Source organism: Schistocerca piceifrons, chromosome 9 (assembly GCF_021461385.2).
Source record: "Schistocerca piceifrons isolate TAMUIC-IGC-003096 chromosome 9, iqSchPice1.1, whole genome shotgun sequence".
Classification (NCBI taxonomy): domain Eukaryota; kingdom Metazoa; phylum Arthropoda; class Insecta; order Orthoptera; family Acrididae; genus Schistocerca; species Schistocerca piceifrons.
The window spans coordinates 107433994-107456277 of record NC_060146.1 but is presented as its reverse complement, the minus strand read 5'-3'; positions in this window follow the sequence as shown (position 1 = coordinate 107456277).

Here is a 22284-nt window from a genome sequence, read left to right as displayed (position 1 = left end):
AGAGGAATAGCGCGACTTCAGTGACTTAACCTTTGCACGCTTCCCATGAGAATCACATTACCAACTGTCCACTATCTACATACATAATATAGCTAATAGATATTTACCCATCCACTCATTTCTCGCGCCCAGTGAGGTGACGATTCCTGTTAGAGTTCGGGCAACCTGTGCGTATTCGCACAGACGAAGGTTAATGACCGGGTAGTCTTTAACTGTATTTGAAGATAGTAACTATTCTCGAAAGAACAGATACCGCTGATAACAGTGCAGCTTCTTTAGAATAGATGTTAATTAATTGAAGCCCTCAGATGCCGACAGGTTGATATACGTCGATTGGCGCGAGTAATGAGTGGATTTGCAAATATCTACATTACATGTGTAGATTGTGGACAGTGTTTCAGTTAATTATCATTTATTCAGTGCACGAGTGTTCGAACTTACGTACATCCGCCGCTGTGGTTCCGGAGAGGGGATGCTTGCACTTCGTTGGCTGCGGCGTGATCGTTCGTGACAACGCCCTCGTGCCGAGGTGGCGGCTGTAGGAAACGCGGCGGCGTCTTTGAAAGTGCGGCCGACCGGATGGTGGCCGATACCGCAGTCGCGAGCCCAGGAGAGGCACCGTGTGGGATATCGTGATGTGAGCAATGGCAGTCGCGTCGGACGTCTGCTGTCATGTCGCAATAACGCCAAATTTCGCCATAGCTTCCTAACGGATACGTTCGTCGTAAGACGCACATTGGTTTCTACAGTTATGTCACGCACTGCTGCTTGTCTGTCAGCACTGACAATTCTATGCGAACGGCGTTGCTGTTGGTCGTTAAGTGAAGGCTGTCGGACACATCGTTGTTCGTGGTGAGCTAATGCCTGAGAATCGGTATTCTTGGTATACTCTTTGAACCGTGATTTATTTTCTAAGAATATTCTAAAAAAATTATTTTATTTACTAGCGATTCATCAAGTACATTAACACATTTAATCACACTATGTAAGAATGGAAGTACTGTAGTTGCCAGGGAGTAACTGATGAAATCATAACCAAATTACTTTTAACAAATGGGAATTTTATTCACTTTAATAGTGCCTAAAAGCATTTTTCCAAATAAATAGATTTAAAATTATAATCAGAAAGCACCCTCTAAATATCAAAGTTACAATTTATTCAGAGGCAGAAAGAAACAAGTTGTGATTGTATGAGCTTTCGGGCAGTGAACCTCCCCGCTCCTTTTTGACACGGCCGTAGTTACGACCGCTCACAACAGCCTTTGAAAAACTACATTGTTCAAATCTGCAACACACCAGATAACTTTAAAATAAGAGTTTTAACAATTTACACAAGCACACAAACTATGCATCCCCAGTAGGATGGATGGAAACGGTACAAAACACTAACAATTAAAAGAGTAACCTTGCCACCGAAGGTGTAACTTGATTTTAACTCCTAAGAAAAGTCTTACGGTGAAAGGGTGGGCATCTCGTGGTCGTGCGGTAGCGTTCTCGCTTCCCACGCCCGGGTTCCCGGGTTCGATTCCCGGCGGGGTCAGCGATTTTCTCTGCCTCGTGATGGCTGGGTGTCGTGTGATGTCCTTAGGTTAGTTAGGTTTAAGTAGTTGTAAGTTCTAGGGGACTGATGACCATAGATGTTAAGTCCCATAGTGCTCAGAGCCATTTGAACCATTTGATGAAAGGGTGGCACTTTTGTATACTAAAATGATAATTTAAATAAAAGCTCATGAAATGCAACCTTATATAAAATTCTACAAGGTTGGCCAAACAATAGTTACGATGCTGTACAGTACACAGATACCGCCTCTCAGTATCACAGACAATAGTATCATAGTTTCCAAAGATCAAAACGTATCTCACGTATTAGGCAGTTACACTCCAAACAATAAATCCGTTAACACACCAAATCCGACAAACATGAGAGATGCAGCAACTAACGTACGGCAGATTGACACGGGGATTACTGAACAACCCGAACCGGAGATTGCTCGAACCCGCCCCTTACTCCTCAAGGGAAAAAGCGCCCACTCAATTTATAAACAACCACCTTCCCGGGTGGGCTAACGGAGAAGAAAGGTGGGACGACCCCAAAGCAAAACGGGTGGTCACCTCACCAAGAAAACAAGTAAAATTTAACATGAGTAAATCAAACAAGATATCACCAATCACTTAACTTCTAATAAACTGCGAAGACCTGGCGCAGCACCCTCAAATCTCTCTCCCGAACCGTCCGCTGCCTGCCGCTTCAACGGACGCAGGAAGGCGCGCCGATCTCCCGTCTCACGGCGTCGCAGCTCGACCCGACCAGACTGATGTCGTGGGTTGACTCCTGTTGCTCTCATGTCGCCCGCGAATTCACTACGCCTCGCTATACGCCGTTACCCACTGGATTCACGTGGCGACCTCACATGCGCCGACACTCAAGACGGAAAATTCATCTTGTGTCTCAGGCGCGAACGACCAACCGATCGATCCAACCGCCAATGACCATGGCCTGAACAAACTCGAGCAGACTGGCGGCCTAACGAGCAGACTCAGATGCAGGAACTAAGCCCCGACCGGGCGACCACTCGCTGACTTCTCTTACTGGCGGAGTGGAAAGATTTATTTGCCGGATTTAAAGGTTAGTCCGAACGACAGACATACTAGCACTCCGAAACGACAGACACTAACTGCCTAACAAATGCGGACAAGAGACAGACTAGCAAGCTGGCGACGAGAGACTGACCGACTGGCGAGCTCATAGCGCCCATTAAATGCTCCTGAACAGGCAACCTTTCCGCTTTCCCACAAGAAGGAGAAACCAAATCTGCCATTGCCACAGCGGCGCCACCGCCAGAAACGGAGGACGTCTGCTTCACACTACGCGCTGCGGCGCTCTCTTCAAAACAGCAATTTTTTACCACGGCTCAGTCTTGACAGCGTGGATGATATACTGAAGCCCCAAAGAAATTGATATAAGCATGCGTATTTGAATACAGAGATATGTAAACATACAGAATACGGCGCAGTGGTCGGCGAGGCCTGTGTAAAACAACAAATGTCTGGCGCAGTTGCTAGAGCAGTTACTGCTGCTACAACGGCAGCTTATCAAGATTTAAGTGGGTATGAACGTGGTGTTATAGTCGGCGCACTAGGGATGTGACACAATGTCTCCGAGGTAGCGATGAAGTGCGGATTTTGCCGAATGACTCATTTCGCAAGTGTACCGTTAATATCAGGAATCCTGTAAAACATCAAATCTGCGACATCACTGCGACCGGAAAAACATCCGGCAATAACGGGACCAACGACGACAGAGGAGAATCGTTCAACGTGACAGAAGTACCACCCTTCCGCAAATTGCTGCAGATTTCAATGCTGGGCCATCAACAAGTGTCAGCGTGCGAACCATTCAAGGAAACATCGTCGATATGGGCTTTCTGAGCCAATGGATATATGGGCAGCCCTGCTGGATTTATGGTGTCAATTCCCTCCAGCAGTACTTAGAGTCCATGCCACGTCGTGTTGCTGCACTTGTGCGTGCTCACGTGGACCCCACACTATATTAGGTAGGTGTAGCATTTTAACGGCAGTTCGCCGTCACTTCATGAAAGCGTTACACAAAATAAAATATGTACACAACTTGTTTCTTTAGAGATGGTAATTATATCATTGTGAGTAAGCTTGGGAGATATTCTTAATGTCTGCGTACGTTGAAGAACTGTGCATGAGTAACATTTGATTTTCATTTTTTACGCTCCCGCATTAACAGCCTTGAAAATCATGCGCAGACATTTCTCCTTCAGAGCGACTTTCCTAGCCAGTAAAGGGGATAAAAAACACCAATATGGGTTGTAATCGCATCCGGAAGAGTTGCGAGTAAATAGGAGGCGCATCGCAGTCGGCCCGCTTACAAGATGAAAGCGACGCACCGCGGCAAGCTGGCAGCTGGCGACGCTTTTCCAATGCATGGCGAATAAATTTACATCTCATAGCTTGGTGGCCGTGCTTTAGAGGCCGTAGCTTCCTGCCTCTCTCTCAAAACTAACACACACACACACACACACACACACACACACACACACACACACACACACACACACACACCACCCCACCCACACCTGGTGTGTGTGTGTGTGTGTGTGTGTGTGTGTGTGTGTGTGCGTGCGTGCGTGTGTGGTATGAGTGAGTGGCAGGAAGTGGGATGAAGGGAGAAAGCGGGCTGCGCAGAGTTGGGGAGTGTATTGTGAGCACGAAAAATGTCAAGCCGGGCGGGAGAGCCCGATCTGAATTTTGAAACAACGCCCCCATCGATCACGTATGGTAAAATATTCCATTGGCCTCCGTCCCGCCTTCGACCAGCCCTTTAACGCCCGGCCCTGCGCCCTTTCTGCGCGCCTATCCGGTGACGCCAGGCCGTTCGCCTTTCAGCTGGTCGCAGAGGTACACACCGTACTACATCAGCGTTTACCGCGGTGGAGATGTCTGATTTTAATATCATCTTCGTAATCTAACAGTGGCTGCTCACAGAAGCAGAAGAAGGGACATTTCGCTCTTATACACTGTCGTGTCAGATTAATGCGAGCCGGCCGCCGTGGCCGAGCGGTTCTAGGCGCTTCAGTCCGGAACCGCGCTGGTGCTACGGTCGCAGGTTCGAATCCTGCTTCGGGTATGGATGTGTGTGATGTCCTTAGGTTGGTTAAGTCTAGGGGACTGATCTCAGATGTTAAGTACCATAGTGCTCAGAGCCATTTGAACCATTTTGAACCATTAACGCGAGCCGCGCGGAGTGGCCGCGTGGTTAGTAACGTCATATTATGGATTGCGTGGCCCCTCCCGCCGGAGCTTCGAGTCCTCCCTCGCGCATGCGTGTGTGCGTTGTTTTCAGCATAAGTTAGTTTAAGGGGGGTAGGACGTCAAACGGGCAGACTTAGAGCAGGAGAGGCAACACAGGACATTTTATTTTCTTATAGTTGTTATGAAGTTCGGCTGTAGGCCGTATTCTAAAACATAAAACAAGCAAGAAACTTTGTAAGCATGACCAGGAAGGATTCAGGTTTCACACTCATAGCCGTGAAATTGCAAAAACATAGCAAAATAAATATTTTTTAGATATGAAATTTCATCATTTTTTCACTTACTGTTGGCTGCATTTGTTGCTATAGGTACATTTTTCTTCACAAGTAAGAGCGATTCTTTGATGAATTTTGCACAGCATACAAAACATACTTACAGGTGTATGAAATTCTAGAATTTTCTAAATCTATTAAAAACTGCGTTGAAAATTGAGATAATTAACTACAAAATTTGATTTCTTTTCTAAACATAAAGTTTAAAACGTAACAGCTCATTCATGTTTTCAAAAATTAAATAGAGCTTCTGACACCTGTAAGTATGGTTTGTATGGTGTGCAAAATTCATCGAACAGTCTCTCTTACTTATGATGAAATGTGTACCTATAGCAACAAATCCAGCCATTAGTAAGTGAAAAAATGATGAAATTTCACATGTAAAAAAATTATTTAGTTATGTTTTTGAACTTCCGCTGCTACGAGTGTGAATCCTGAATCCTTCCTGGTCATGCTACAAAGTTTTATGAATTAACTTGTAAAAGTATAGACAGTGGAAATGAAAATGTCCTTTGGTGCCTCTCCTGCTCCAAGTCGGCCCGTTTGACGTCCTACCCCTTTTTAAGAAGCGTGTAAGTCTTGGGACCGATGAAATCAGCAGTTTGGTCCCTTAGGAATTCACACCCATTAATGCGACCACTGCCAAGGTTCGACGTCACCATGCAGTAACCACTCACAGACGCAGGTGGTTCCACTATCAGTGGAGGGTGTATAAAGCGTGTCTTGGGGGGGGGGGGGGGGGAGGGGGACGCTGAAAACAGTGCAGTCGTTGTCAGAATAGGGAAACGGAGTGATTTACCTGACGTCCAAAAGAGCATTATCGTGGCCTCTTGGACCAAGCATTTCAGAAACAGCTAAGTTTGTAAACTGTTCTCTCGCCGCCGTGATTAAAGTACACGGTCCATGACAAAATGACGGTACCCAAACCCGGCATCGAGGCAACTGGTGCATTACGGGCAATACAAGACCGGGTCAACCACAGCTGTGGAGATGTGTACGGCCGAATAGACGTGGAACTTTTCAGCAAAGAATTTGAAGCCATTTTGACTACTTTTCGACCGTGACTGTCTCAAGAAATCGGACAGATGGCTGTTGGCACGTATGGCGTGAATTACCGTTACCAGTCTCAAACTTTGTCAACTGTTGTATTATTTATTTATTTAGGGACATACCTCATCTTCAGACTAAATTGCATTACAGTATCGTTGTGACGCACTTAGGTGTTTCCTTTCCGTGGCTCTCTTGGTCACTGTTCACAAACTGTCACTAACATAGCAGTAACTTGCAAACACGATCACAGACAGTTCTGTAGTGCAGCGCACAAGATGGCGGTCCAGCTTCCATCGCCTCTTACTTTCTCTTCTTCCACAGAATGACCACACCTGTTACGAAAGGCTATATAACATCACTATGGCCTTATTGTAAAGTTATTTTTGTAATGCCCTTTAGCCTGAAGATGAGGTATTACCTCGAAACATGTCACTAAGTAAATAAGTAGTACAATAGCTGACAATCTTTGTGACTGGTAGCGGTAATTTAAAAACAAACCTTTACAACTTTTGAGCAACTGACCGCCCAAATGAACAAGCCTCCGCAGCAGACATCGGGTTCATGCACCCATGTTGACTGCTGTTGATCGGTGACGAAGACTGGAATTTGTACGCCAACTAGGCGTCCAGTGACTGGCGACATGTGGCGTCTTCAGACGAATCACGTTTCACGCTCCATCGGACAGACGGCTGTTGGCACGTATGGCGTGAAACGTCTGAAACGAAACACTTTGCAACAGAATTGTGGTCTAGGGAATCTTTTCGTGGCGTTTTCTGGAAAATTTTGGAAATTTATGGTAAGATCCTATGGGACCAAACAGCTGAGGTCAACGGTCCCTAAGCTTACACACTACGTAATCTAACTTAGACTGTCGGCCGCTGTGGTCGAGCGATTCTAGGCGCTTCAGTCCGAAACTGCGCTGCTGCTACGGACCCCGGTTCGAATCCTGCCTCTGGCATGGATGTGTGTGATGTCCTTAGGTTAGTTAGGTTTAAGTAGTTCTAGCGGACTGATGACCTCAGATGTTAAGTCCCATAGTGCTCAGAACCATTTGAACCATTAACTTAGGCTAACTTACGCTAAGGACAACACACATGTCCATGCCCAAGGGGGGACTCGAACCTCCGACGGGGGTAGCCCCGTGAACCGTGACAAGGCGCGTTTGCTGTGTGATCTCGTCATTGTGGGAGGCACAGTGGATCAAAAAAATGAGTATGTACTACCACCACATTTCGTTTTCCCTCGGCACAATAGCATTTACCAGCACGACAACACAATGTGTCACACAGCTTGCCGTATATGTGCGTTGTTCGAAGAGTACCAGGGTTAGTTTGCCACACTCCGCTGGCCGGCAAACTCGCCGGATTTAAACCCAATCGCGAATCTGTGCGAGCGCTTCAGTCGGGCTGTTGGCGCTGTCGATCCTCGACCGAGAAACGCAGCGCAGCTGACTGCGGCACTGGAGTCGACTTGGTTACATATCCCTATTGGTACCCTCCAAAACCTAAAGGACTCTTGTGCTTAAGCGGTATAGGAGGAAGAATACACGATTATATTTGTCGGAGATACAGGATGCCACTTGAAATCTGGCTTCGCAGAACACAGCGGATCAGGTTGTGGAAAGGGGCCAAGGTCAATTACTGTTAGTTATACAAGAACACATACAACTTTATTCCTCAAACAAATGAACAGTTTGCTCTTTAAAACGACAAAAATCAATTCACGGCTGAGGGCCCAAGTAACGTCTCCAGAATAAGTGTAAATGATTGCATTTAAAATATCAGGATTTAAAGTAACCTCGGCTAAAGGCCGAAATAATATTTCAAATCAGCTAAGGAAATTCTTTAAGAGCCAAGCATTTACAAATTCCGGCTAAAGGCCATATTAAGGAAAATTCAAGTTAATTCTTCGGCTGAAGGCCCAATAATTTTTTAAGATAAGCTTTTACACAGTGCAACAGAAAAACATCTTAAGAAAACTTGAAGTATCTTGTCGGCTGAAGGCCCAGGCAATTACTCAAGAGTAGTTAAAGACAATCTTAAGATAAATATTTATAGAACCACGGCTGAAAGCCGTTTCAAGAATTCACTATAATTAAAGAGAAACCTTACAGACAAGGATTTATATATTAAAGCCACAGATTCTGAAACAAAAACGGCTGAAGGCCTAAATGCAGAGCAACAAGCATTTAAAATGAAACATGGCTGAAGGCCTAATCTTATAGTTGTTATGAAGTTCGGCTGTAGGCCGTATTCTAAAACATAAAACAAACAATATTGATACACGGCTGAAGGCCTGGCACAGTACCTGCAACCACATAAAATGACAATCAAAAACAACAAACAGTGGTGCTCAGAAGTGTTCCATCGGTCGGCCTGGGGAGCAAACTCTAACAACAGTTTAGGTGAGACCGGCAGCTAAGCGTAACACTAAATAATCAGGTGGCAACATGACCTACGGACGGCTGAGGAACCAACCAATAACCTAATCAATTTCCACCTGACCACACGCCGCGGAGACTTCCTCGCTGCTCTGTCGCAATTGACCGACTGGCTACTCCAGTACGCAGACAGCATTCATATGCTCAGCGGAAATCACAGAAGCTACACACAGTTCTACATAAACACTTGCACCAAGAACTCAGACAATCCTAAAAACAATCACCGTGGAACAAGGCGAAATGACAAGTCACACACACACAGCGGTCCTTGACCAAATGCACGTCATCCGATGGGACGACCGACCGACCGACCAACCAAGGTCGTCCCCACTGAAGTTTTAAGTGTCGGCAACCGTCGGGCGAGTCACGGCTGTCTCGAGCTCACTACTGCTCCTACCCGACTCAACTCGATGTCCGTCCGTAACTCGGAAGCACGGCGACCTGGGCACACTGGCTCGGACCTAACCATGCAGAGGTAACTCTTGCATATCGGCGACGACACCTCTGCACGAGGAAGGAACCGATCCACGTCCGGCAAGATAACCAACTTACTAGGCCAAGAAACGGTGCAAAGATCAAATACACGTCTCCCAACGAGACGACCAACCGAAACAGCGGTCGTTCCCGCCCCAATCTCGAAAATGGCTCTCAGCACTATGGGACATCTGAGTTCATCAGTCCCCTAGAACTTAGAACTACCTAAACCCAACTAACCTAAGGACACCACACACATCCATGCCGGAGGCAGGATACGAACCTGCGAACGTAGCGGTCGCGCGGTTCGAGACTGAAGCGCCTAGAACCGCTCGGCCACACAGGCCGGCGCTCGAATCTCCTTCCGTCGGACAATTCATGCGTGTGGCCAGCGGTCGGCAAGCACTGGCTGTCAGCGCCTCACTGGCTCTCCGTTCCCTACTGAACTCCCGACAGACGACGACCCGGAAATACTAACAGTCGCTCCAGAGATAGTACGACATTGCAATTATCGTCAAGCGGTGCCGCTGCTGCCACTCACGGGCAAGCAAACCAGAAACTTAGTGACGCCAAAAAAATTGAATAAGAAAGAGACGACAGAACCATAAAAACAAGATGACGAGTAATCAACGTCATGACCGCGAGCCACGCACGGCTAACCACTAATGGCAGCATCAGTTGCTGCAATCCGGCTAGTATAGACAGTGGGTCAACTATTTACCAGAGTTCACCAATATTGACAGGCGAATGGCGGCAGCCCAGTCGCTCGGTAACATACGATGATATGCTTGTAATGGGTGACGGACGCAGAGATCGTTCGAATTACGGCAACAGTCGTACCCCTCTGTACAAACAGGTAAGGGGAGCACGGACAACATGCTGTCTTGCGTTTTCTTGTTGAAAGATAATTCATGGTACCTCAAGGGTAAGGTACTATGTTGCCCTGAAATGCTAACCAATTGCATATAGAAGAGTATAAAAATGGCTCTGAGCACTATGGGACTTAACTGCTGTGGTCATCAGTCCCCTAGAACTTAGAACTACTTAAACCTAACTAACCTAAGGACATCACACACATCCATGCCCGAGGCAGGATTCGAACCTGCGACCGTAGCGGTCACGCGGCTCCAGACTGTAGCGACTAGAACCGCACAGCCACTCCGGCCGGCTAGAAGAGTATACTCCACTTGCATGTTTGTTGCCTGTCGCCTTAACGTTGTTGAAATTTTAATGGCCACTAGTCTAATCACGACCGGCAAAAATGTCTCTGCAAACAGAGGTTCGAAAACGAACAATTTGCGAGATAATTCTGACTTTGTGGTTACCAGTCAGCACTGGCTTCGTTCTGTGCAAACGTCATCCCAGTTACGAAAAGGGAACAATACTGTACAGCATTAAGACAAGTTATTAGAGGCACTGTGGTAGAAGTTTAGGTGTTTTACATTGACACTATAACAGTTAAATGACGGAATTCGTAGTTGAAGAACGTGCCCAAAGTGTCGCTCTTGCAACCGCATGCTGGTCTGTACCTGTCACGTACGCTACATATTAAGGTGGTGTCAAACAGAATTCCATGGGATTTAGATCAGATGATACTGGAGGCTGCGATACATTTCCTCATTTCATACCCCATCTCTGGTCATATCGGTGGGTTAGATGTCGTCTCTCCATAGCAGCAAAAGGTTTCGATAGTCCACCATGCATGTACCACATACTTTGGCCTCACTACCCAAGTAATCCTGGAAGATAATACAGCAGAAATTGAAGGTAATTCCGACTACTGAGCTTGTTTGATAATGCGCTCGACCCAGTAAGACCCTCACCTAGTACCCCTAACCACACATTCAATGAGAAACCTCACTGATGCGGAGAATCGTGTAGAGTATGTGGTTTGGAGCCTAGATGGCTCCACACGCGACAATTGTGATAATGAAAAATACCATCACGAGCTACCCTTCCTTCTTGTGTGAATAAAATTTTATTGTAAAACGTGGCGTTGTCTACAGCTTGTTGTAGCATCCACTGACAGAATTTTAGTCTATGCAATGCGCTGTTTTACTCTCCAAACAGTATTATGCCTCGATCCAGTCTCCTTATCGAGGTGTTCGACTGTTTCCAGCACGATATCTGCAAGCACAAGTGTACCTCGTGCAGTGCTACCAGTTTCGGCAACATGTTCGAAGCACCCAGATTCTCGGAGGCGCTGATGCGCCCTTGTGTACTTCCGAGATCCTGGGTGCATTTAGGCAGGGTAGGGTTAAGCTTCTTAGTATAAGCGCGCAGCCTCCCATGCATTGCCAATAGCCCTATCACGCATGAAACTCATATCTGCATAGTACTCTCTACTATAATGTTCCATGTTGCCACCAACACTCGTACAACACAACTGACATGACAGGCACTCCGTACACAGTCTACTAACAATTCTGTTTACAACCCCACGTCTCGAAAACGTAAACAGAGGCCACGTCACGGATCGGCGTGTGATGTTTGCACAGAATCTAGTCAGTGGCAGCTGATAATCACAAAACAGCAATTATCTCTCAAACGGCTTGTCTGTCAACCTATGTTTACTGAGGCTTTAGTGCTCCTACAGGGTGTTTCAAAAATGACCGGTATATTTGAAACGGCAATAAAAACTAAACGAGCAGCGATAGAAATACACCGTTTGTTGCAATATGCTTGGGACAACAGTACATTTTCAGGCAGACAAACTTTCGAAATTACAGTAGTTACAATTGTCAACAACAGATGGCGCTGCGGTCTGGGAAACTCTATAGTACGATATTTTCCACATATCCACCATGCGTAGCAATAATATGGCGTAGTCTCTGAATGAAATTACCCGAAACCTTTGACAACGTGTCTAGCGGAATGCCTTCACATGCAGATGAGATGTACTGCTTCAGCTGTTCAATTGTTTCTGGATTCTGGCGGTACACCTGGTCTTTCAAGTGTCCCCACAGAAAGACGTCACAGGGGTTCATGTCTGGCGAATAGGGAGGCCAATCCACGCCGCCTCCTGTATGTTTCGGATAGCCCAAAGCAATCACACGATCATCGAAATATTCATTCAGGAAATTAAAGACGTCGGCCGTGCGATGTGGCCGGGCACCATCTTGCATAAACCACGAGGTGTTCGCAGTGTCGTCTAAGGCAGTTTGTACCGCCACAAATTCACGAAGAATGTCCAGATAGCGTGATGCAGTAATCGTTTCGGATCTGAAAAATGGGCCAATGATTCCTTTGGAAGAAATGGCGGCCCAGACCAGTACTTTTTGAGGATGCAGGGACGATAGGACTGCAACATGGGGCTTTTCGGTTCCCCATATGCGCCAGTTCTGTTTATTGACGAAGCCGTCCAGGTAAAAATAAGCTTCGTCAGTAAACCAAATGCTGCCCACATGCATATCGCCGTCATCAATCCTGTGCACTATATCGTTAGCGAATGTCTCTCGTGGAGCAATGGTAGCGGCGCTGAGGGATTGCCACGTTTGAATTTTGTATGGATAGAGGTGTAAACTCTGGCGCATGAGACGATACGTGGACGTTGGCGTCATTTGGACCGCAGCTGCATCACGGCGAACTGAAACCCGAGGCCGCTGTTGGATCACCTGCTGCACTAGCTGCGCGTTGCCCTCTGTGGTTGCCGTACGCGGTCGCCCTACCTTTCCAGCACGTTCATCCGTCACGTTCCCAGTCCGTTGAAATTTTTCAAACAGATCCTTTATTGTATCGCTTTTCGGTCCTTTGGTTACACTAAACCTCCGTTGAAAACTTCGTCTTGTTGCAACAACACTGTGTTCTAGGCGGTGGAATTCCAACAGCAGAAAAATCCTCTGTTCTAAGGAATAAACCATGTTGTCTACAGCACACTTGCACGTTGTGAACAGCACACGCTTACAGCAGAAAGACGACGTACAGAAGGGCGCACCCACAGACTGCGTTGTCTTCTATATCTTGCACATCACTTGCAGCGCCATCTGTTGTTGAAAATTGTTAACTACTGTAATTTCGAAAGTTTGTCTGCCTGAAAATGTACTGTTGTCCCAAGCATATTGCAACAAACGGTGTATTTCTATCGCTGCTCGTTTAGTTTTTATTGCTGTTTCAAATATACCGGTCGTTTTTGAAACGCCCTGTAGTATCGTGTACTTTCAACTGCATTCGTCTATGTGGTTAATTATGACACACAATACATGTTCCGGGTGTCTCTCCTAAGAGCAATCAGATAGATTTTCTCTGGTGTTTCGGCATATATTTGCAGTTTCGTTTTTGTTATGTGTAGCCGGAGTCAACACGACAAATACCGTTCATCACGTCTTTCATAAGACACCCTGTGTCGAGGGATACATCTATATCTACGTGATTACTCTGTTATTCACAATGCCTGGCAGAGGGTTCACTTTCAAGCTGTCTCTCTACCGTTCGGCTCTCGAACGGCACGCGGGAAAAACGAGAACTAAAATTTTTCTGTGCCAACACTGATTTCTCTTATTTTATCGTAATGATCATTTCTCCCTATGTAGGTGGGTGACAACAGAATGTTTTCGCAATGGGATGAGAAAACTGGTGATTAAAATGTCATGAGAAGATCCCGTCGCAACGAAAAATTCCTTTGTTTTAATGATTGCCACTCCAATTCACGTATCATGTCTGTGACACTGTCTCCCTGTTTCGCGATAAGACAAAAAGAGCTGCTCTTCTTTGTACTTCTTCGACGTAATCCGCCAGTCCCACATGATGCGGATCCCATACCGAACAGCCATACTCCATAACATGGCGGATAAGCGTGTTGTGCCGGGCGGGGTGGCCAAGCGGTTCTAGGCGCTACAGCCTGGAACCGCGCGACCGCTACGGTCGTAGGTTCGAAACCTGCCTTGGGCATGGATGTGTGTGATGTCCTTAGGTTAGTTAGGTTTAAGTAGTTCTAAGTTCTAGGGGACTGATGGACTCAGATGTTAAGTCCCATAGTGTTCAGAGCAATTTGAACCATTTGAACCAAGCGTGTTGTAAGCAGTCTCTTTACTACACCTGTTGCACCTTGTAAGTGTTCTACCAATGACTCGCAGTCTTTGGTTTGCTCTACCGACAATATTATCTATGTGATCGTTCCCATTTAGGTTATTTGTAATTGTAATCGCTAAGTATTTAGCTGAATTTACAGCCTTCAGATTGTTGTGTGACTTACCGCGTAATCGAAATTTACCGAATTTATTTTAGTAGTCATGTGAATGAATAACTTCATACTTTTCTTTATTAAGGGCCAATTGCCACTTTTCGCACCATACAGATATCTTATCTAAATCATTTTGCAAGTCGTTTTGAGCATCTGATGACTTTACAAGACGGTAAATGACAGCGTCAACTGCAAACAATCTAAGACGGCTATTCATATTGTCTCCTATGTCGTTAATATAGATCAACAACAACAGAGGGCCTGTAACACTTCCTTGGAGAACGGCGGATATTGCTTCTGTTTTACTCGATGACTTTCCGTCTATTACTACGAACTGTGACTTTTCTGACAGGAAATCTTAAATCCTGTAGCACAACTGATGCGATACTCCATAGGCACGCAGTTTGGTTAGATGACGCTTGTGAGGAACGGTGTGGAAAGCCTTCTGGAAATGTCAAAATATGGAATCAATTTGACACCCCCGTCGATAGCACTTACTACTTGATGAGTATAAAGAGCTAATTGTGTGTCACAAGAACGATATTTTCTGGATCCGTGCTGACTATGTGTCAATAAATCGTTTTCTTCGAGGTACTTCATAATGTTCGAATGCTTCATATGTTCCAAAACTCTACTGCAAATCGATGGGCTGTAATTTAGCGGATTACCCCTACTTCCCTTTTTGGGTGTTGGTGTGACGTGAGCAATTTTCCAGTCTTTAGGTACGGATCTTTCTGTGAACGAGTGCTTGGATATAATTGCTAAATATGGAGCTATTTTTATCAGCTTACTCTGATAGGAACCTGACTGGTATACAATCTGGACCGGAGGCCTTGCCTTTATTAAGTGATTTAAGTTAATTTGTTACACCGAGGATATCAACTTCTATGTTTCTCATCTTGGCAGTTGTTCTTGATTGGAATTCAGGAATATTTACTTCGTCTTCTTGGGTGAAGGAGTTTCGGAAAACCGTGCTTCATTACTCTGCTTTAGTGGCACTGTCATCAGTGACTTCACCGTTGTTATCGCGCAGTGAAGGTATTGATTGCGTCTTGCCACTCGTGTGCTTTATGTACGACCAGAATCTCTTTGGGTTTTCTGCATGGTTTCGAGACAGAATTTCGTTGTGGAAATTAGTAAAAGCATCTCGCATTAAAGTACAGGATATACTTCGAACTTCTGTGAAACTTTGCCAATGTTGCGTTCGGTTTGTTTCACGCTACCAACAAAATGATTTTTCAAGCAAAATTCTACGTGACATTCGATAGAGCGGCTTCAAATTATCGTAGTGCAACATTTGTTTTATCGATATGTATTAACAGGGACAGAGAAACGTCAAGAACAGACAGTGCCCCAGCAGCGAATGAGCAGCGCTGCTGCATGGCTGGCAGCACTCAGCACACGCCAGAGCGGTGCTGTCGCTGGTGCAGTACTGGTTATAAGACCAGTGGAGGTCGTCGGTCACTGTCTGTGATAAGGACTAATGCCTGAAATGTGGTATTTTCAGCACACCCTTGATGCTGTGGATCTCGAAACATTGAATTCTCTACTTCCATGCATCTAGCTCCAACTACCATTTCTCGTTCAAATTCTTTTTACTCCCAAATATTTTTTATTCCAGTCTTTGATCACAATATCAATTCTTTAGACAATGACCGGTTTCAGCCCGTAATGACCGTCCTCGGATCTACAATATACAAATATATACACCTAGTGAGCAGTATGTCTTTCGACACAATACAGCAATACATATCACAATATACCACCATACAACCAGGGAAATGCACAGATAAAGTATGGGGAAACGTACCTTTTTTACACCATGTCCCAAAGTGATAAGGCCATAATGACATCGTTAAAACATATAAATATAATCAGCACAGCATCGACACATAGATATAAAATAAGGTGTAGAATAGGCCACATCGTCCACACAGTCATTATTGCAAACTGGCTACTGAAGTACAGTAGCTACCAGAAATCTGTTTGCCTACTTCGTCCCTTGATGTCGCTACTGGGGTCTCAGATGTAGTCATCATTTAAGCAAAAAGATAATCTGATAAAAACACTTTGCCGGCCGCGGTGGTCTAGCGGTTCTAGGCGCTCAGTCCGGAACCGCGGGACTGCTACGGTCGCAGGTTCGAATCCTGCCTCGGGCATGGATGTGTGTGATGTCCTTAGGTTAGTTAGGTTTAAGTAGTTCTAAGTTCTAGGGGACTGATGACCACAGATGTTAAGTCCCATAGTGCTCAGAGCCATTTGAACCATTTTTTTGATAAAAACATTTTACGTAAAATACATGTAGCGCACTTTTAAATATTGGTAACTATCATAGAAACCAATTGTGATACATTAAAAGACGAATACAGTAACCCATATAAAATTATTAAAAGTAAATATATGAAGAGAAGAGATCGGACCCCTTTTATGATGTATTTATGGTCAACAATTAATATATGTAATACATTCCTCGTGGCAAGCTACAAATTACCTATGAAAGACAAAATGTCAATATGACAGCTGACAAAAGACAGACCAACGATCAGAGCACTCTGTTGGGTTGGCTGCCAGGATGTTATGTAGGCGTGCAGCGAAGGTAAGAACTTAAAACATTAGAGGGCTTTACATACACCATTATATGTCTCCCACAGAAAACGTTTAAACAACGTATTAACAGTCAATAAATAAAGTTATATAGTATGGCCATACATTCCATGAATAGGTAGGACATAATCAGTTACTGGATTAGAGCGAATAATGTATGGAAGTAAAGGAAATGTCTACTGTTCTCGACATAAATCATTAAGTAAGGCTAGGTATAAATACGAGACGCATTATTTGCTTATCCTCTCCTCTCCCACGTGGATCCTGTCTGACCTTATGTCATTCCGGCATCTCCTCCTTTTCCTCAAACAGATACAGATCCCCTACACCTCCTGTAAACTTGATCCCCCTCACCTGCTTGTCTCCCTCTCCCACCCTGTCTGCTGCTGCACCTGTATTCCCACATCCCACCTGCTCTCCATCTCTCCACTCTCCATTCACTCGCCCAAGGTCGCTTTCACACAACTCCCCCTCCCTGAGGTTGCCCTCATCCCCTCCATCTACCCCTCCCACCAACTTTGATCCTCCCCTACCACACCCTGTGTTTTTTCCCAAGGGCACCCTCTCTCCCTTCTCTCCCTTCCTCCTCCCACCAGGATTCTCATACCCCCTACCTCCTTTCCTCCCCCTCCAATCTCCTCCAATCTCCCCTCCTCTACTCTCCCTCCTCCCCCATCTTTCACCTTTTGGCAGGTCCCCAGACTCGTACACGTAAAGTGAACATTCACGCGCCGGAGATCGTCGCCAGTGGTTTGTGTGTGCCATTGTGTTAGTGATTCAGTGTTTCGTCGTTTGTGCTCCTTTGTTCACGTGTAATATTTCTGTCATCTCTGTTAGTGACCGAGTGCTGAACGTTTATATTTGGACGCTGCACCTGTGAACGACTTCATGTATTTTACATTTGTGTGTCTACTGTTGTCTATCCACCATGTTGTTTCGTATTTCGATGTCTCCACTTGTATTGAATGTATTGTCTTTGGCCGAAGAGCGCCGTAGTTTTCCCGCTGCCAGCCTACCTGGTACGAGGTTTCAAAATAACAATAAAGAAAAAATATTTGGTTATCGTAGTACGTTATCAAACAAAGCGAAGTAGGTCTTGGGCACAAAATCGCTTTGTCCATCGAGTACCCTAGTGGCCTCATGCATTTTGACTTTCTGCCAAATGCTTTCCCAAGACATTTAACTCCCTTCGTGTGGCCATAATCACGTCGTAAACCTTTCCACATGAATCGTCTGAGTACAAATGGCAGCTCTGGCAATGCACTGCTCTATTATACCTTGTGTACGCGACGCTATCGCCACCTGTGTATGTGCATATCATTATCCCGTATCTCCCGACCGGAAGAATCAATACGCAAAGAAGTGGGGTACGGAAGTTGTGGTGTCACCGCCAAACACCACACTTGCTAAGTGGTAGCCTTGAAATCGGCCGCGGTCCGTTAGCATATGTCGGACCCGCGTGCCGCCACTGTCAGTGATTGCAGACCGAGCGCCGCCACACGGCCCCAGTTGTACAGCCGACTTTGCTAGCGATGGTGCACTGACAAATTACGCTCTCATTTGCCGAGACGATAGTTAGCATAGCCTTCAGCTACGTCATTTTCTACGACCTAGCAAGGCGCCATTATCAACTACTATTTATCTTGCGATGGTTCAAATGGCTCTGAGCACTATGGGACTTAACATCTGTGGTCATCAGTCCTCCAGAACTTAGAACTAATTAAACCTAACTAACCTAAGGACATCACACACATCCATGCCCAAGGCAGGATTCGAACCTGCGACCGTAGCAGTCGCGCGGTTCCGGACTGAGCGCCTAGAACCGCTAGACCACCGCGGCCGGCTATCTTATGATGCATGTACCATCAGACCGATGTTCACCAATTATGGATTAAAGTTAAGTATTCCAGAAGCTACGTACTATTTTTGCTACCATAAAGACCTTGTCATTTTCCAGACTTCACGCCGTCCTGCGTGAGCTTAAACACGTGCCTTTCGGCTTCCTCTCATAGTGGCTTGGCTGTCTTGCCAAGTCACAACAGAAGTACTGAGGAATGACGAGATACGTTTGAAGTTCTCTAACGCTATAGATACAGCAATAAGGAATAGCGCAGTAGGCAGTACAGTTGAAGAGGAATGGACATCTCTAAAAAGGGCCATCACAGAAGTTGGGAAGGAAAACATAGGTACAAAGAAGGTAGCTGCGATGAAACCATGGGTAACAGAAGAAATACTTCAGTTGATTGATGAAAGGAGGAAGTACAAACATGTTCCGGGAAAATCAGGAATACAGAAATACAAGTCGCTGAGGAATGAAATAAATAGGAAGTGCAGGGAAGCTAAGACGAAATGGCTGCAGGAAAAATGTGAAGACATCGAAAAAGGTATGATTGTCGGAAGGACAGACTCAGCATACACGAAAGTCAAAACAACCTTTGGTGACATTAAAAGCAACGGTGGTAACATTTAGAGTACAACGGGAATTCCACTGTTAAATGCAGAGGAAAGAGCAGATAGGTGGAAAGAATACATTGAAAGCCTCTGTGAGGGTGAAGATTTGTCTGATGTGATAGATAAAGAAGCAGGAGTCGATTTAGAAGAGATAGGGGATCCAGTATTAGAATCGGAATTTAAAAGAGCTTTGGAGGACTTACGGTTAAATAAGACAGAATGGATAGAATTTCTAAAATCATTGGGGGAAGTGGCAACAAAACGACTGGCGATATACCATCTGACTTTCGCAAAAGCATCATCCACACAATTCCGAAGACGGCAAGAGCTGACAAGTGCGAGAATTATCGCACAATCAGCTTAACAGCTCATGCATCGAAGCTGCTTACAAGAATAATATACAGAAGAATGGAAAAGAAAATTGAGAATGCGCTAGGTGACGATCAGTTTGGATTTAGGAAAAGTAAAGGGACGAGAGAGGCAATTCTGACGTTACGGCTAATAATGGAAGCAAGTCTAAAGAAAAATCAAGACACTTTCATAGGATTTGTCGACCTGGAAAAAGCGTTCGACAATATAAAATGGTGCAAGCTGTTCAAGATTCTGCAAAAAGTAGGGGTAAGCTATAGGGAGAAACGGGTCATACACAATATGTACAACAACCAAGAGGGAATAATAAGAGTGGACGATCAAGAACGAAGTGCTCGTATTAAGAAGGGTGTAAGTCAAGGTTGTAGCCTTTCGCCCCCTCTCTTAAATCTGTACATCGAGGAAGCAATGATGGAAATAAAAGAAAGGTTGAGGAGTGGAATTAAAATACAAGGTGAAAGGATATCAATGATACGATTCGCTGATGACATTGCTATACTGAGTGAAAGTGAAGAAGAATTAAATGATCTGCTGAACGGAATGCACAGTCTAATGAGTACACAGTATGGTTTGAGAGTAAATCGGAGAAAGACGAAGGTAATGAGAAGTAGTATAAATGAGAACAGCGAGAAACTTAACATCAGGATTGATAGTTACGAAGTCAATGAAGTTAAGGAATTCTGCTACCTAACCACAATCTACTGGTTATGACCTGTAGATTAAAACTGAAGAAACTGCAAAAAGGTGGGAATTTAAGGAGATGGGACCTAGATAAACTGAAAGAACCAGAGGTTGTACAGAGTCTCAGGGAGAGCATAAGAGAACAATTGACAGAAATGGGGGAAAGAAATACAGTAGAAGAATAATGGGTAGCTTTGAGGGATGAAGTAGTCAAGGCAGCAGAGGATCAAGTAGGTAAAAAGACGAGGGCTAGTAGAAATCCTTGGGTAACAGAAGAAATATTGAATTTAATTGATGAAAGGAGAAAATATAAAAATGCAGTAAATGAAGCAGGCAAAAAGGAATACAAACGTCTCAAAAATGAGATCGACAGGAAGTGCAAAATGGCTAAGCAGGGATGGCTAGAGGACAAATGTAAGGATGTAGTGGCTTATCTCACTAGGGGTAGGATAGATACTGCCTACAGGAAAATTAAAGAGACCTTTGGAGATAAGAGAAACACTTGTATGAACAACAAGAGGTCAGATGGAAACCCAGTTCTAAGCAAAGAAGGGAAAGCAGAAAGGTGGAAGGAGTATATAGAGGGTCTATACAAGGACGATGTACTTGAGGACAATATTATGGAAATGCAAGAGGATGTAGATGAAGATGAAATGGGAGATACGATACTGCGTGAAGAGTTTGACAGAGCACTGAAAGATCTGAGACGAAACAAGGCCTCCGGAGTAGACAACATTCCATTGGAACTACTGATGGCCTTGGGAGAGCCAGTCCTGACCAAACTCTACCATCTGGTGAGCAAGATGTATGAAACAGGCGAAATACCCTCAGACTTCAAGAAGAATATAATAATTCCAATCCCAAAGAAAGCAGGTGTTGACAGATGTGAAAATTACCGAACAATCAGTTTAATAAGCCACAGCTGCAAAATACTAACACGAATTCTTTACAGACGAATGGAAAAAGTAGTAGAAGCCGACCTCGGGGAAGACCAGTTTGGCTTCCGTAGAAATACTGTAACACGTGAGGCAAAACTGACCTTACGACTCACCTTAGAAGAAAGATTAAGGAAAGGCAAACCTACGTTTCTAGCATTTGTAGACTTAGAGAAAGCTTTTGACAATGTTGACTGGAATACTCTCTTTCAAATTCTAAACGTGGCAGGGGTAAAATACAGGGAACGAAAGGCTATTTACAATTTGTACAGAAACCAGATCGCAGTTATAAGAGTCGAGGGACATGAAAGGGAAGCAGTGGTTGGGAAGGGAGTAAGACAGGGTTGTAGCCTCTCCCCGATGTTATTCAATCTGTATATTGAGCAAGCAGTAAAGGAAACAAAAGAAAAATTCGGAGTAGGTATTAAAATCCATGGTGAAGAAATAAAAACTTTGAGGTTCGCCGATGACATTGTAATTCTGTCAGAGACAGCAAAGGACTTGGAAGAGCAGTTGAACGGAATGGATGGTGTCTTGAAGGGAGGATATAAGATGAACATCAACAAAAGTAAAACGAGGATAATGGAATTTAGTCTAAGTCGGGTGATGTTGAGGGTATTAGATTAGGAAATGAGACAGTTAAAGTAGTAAAGGAGTTTTGCTATTTGGGGAGCAAAATAACTGATGATGGTCGAAGTAGAGAGGATATAAAACGTAGACTGGCAATGGCAAGGAAAGCGTTTGTGAAGAAGAGAAATTTGTTAACATCGAGTATAGATTTAAGTGTCAGGAAGTCATTTCTGAAAGTATTTGTATGGAGTGTAGCCATGTATGGAAGTGAAACATGTACGGTTAATAGTTTGGACAGGAAGAGAATAGAAGCTTTCGAAATGTGGTGCTACAGAAGAATGCTGAAGATTAGATGGGTAGATCAAATAACTAATGAGCAAGTATTGAATAGGATTGGGGAGAAGAGAAGTTTGTGGC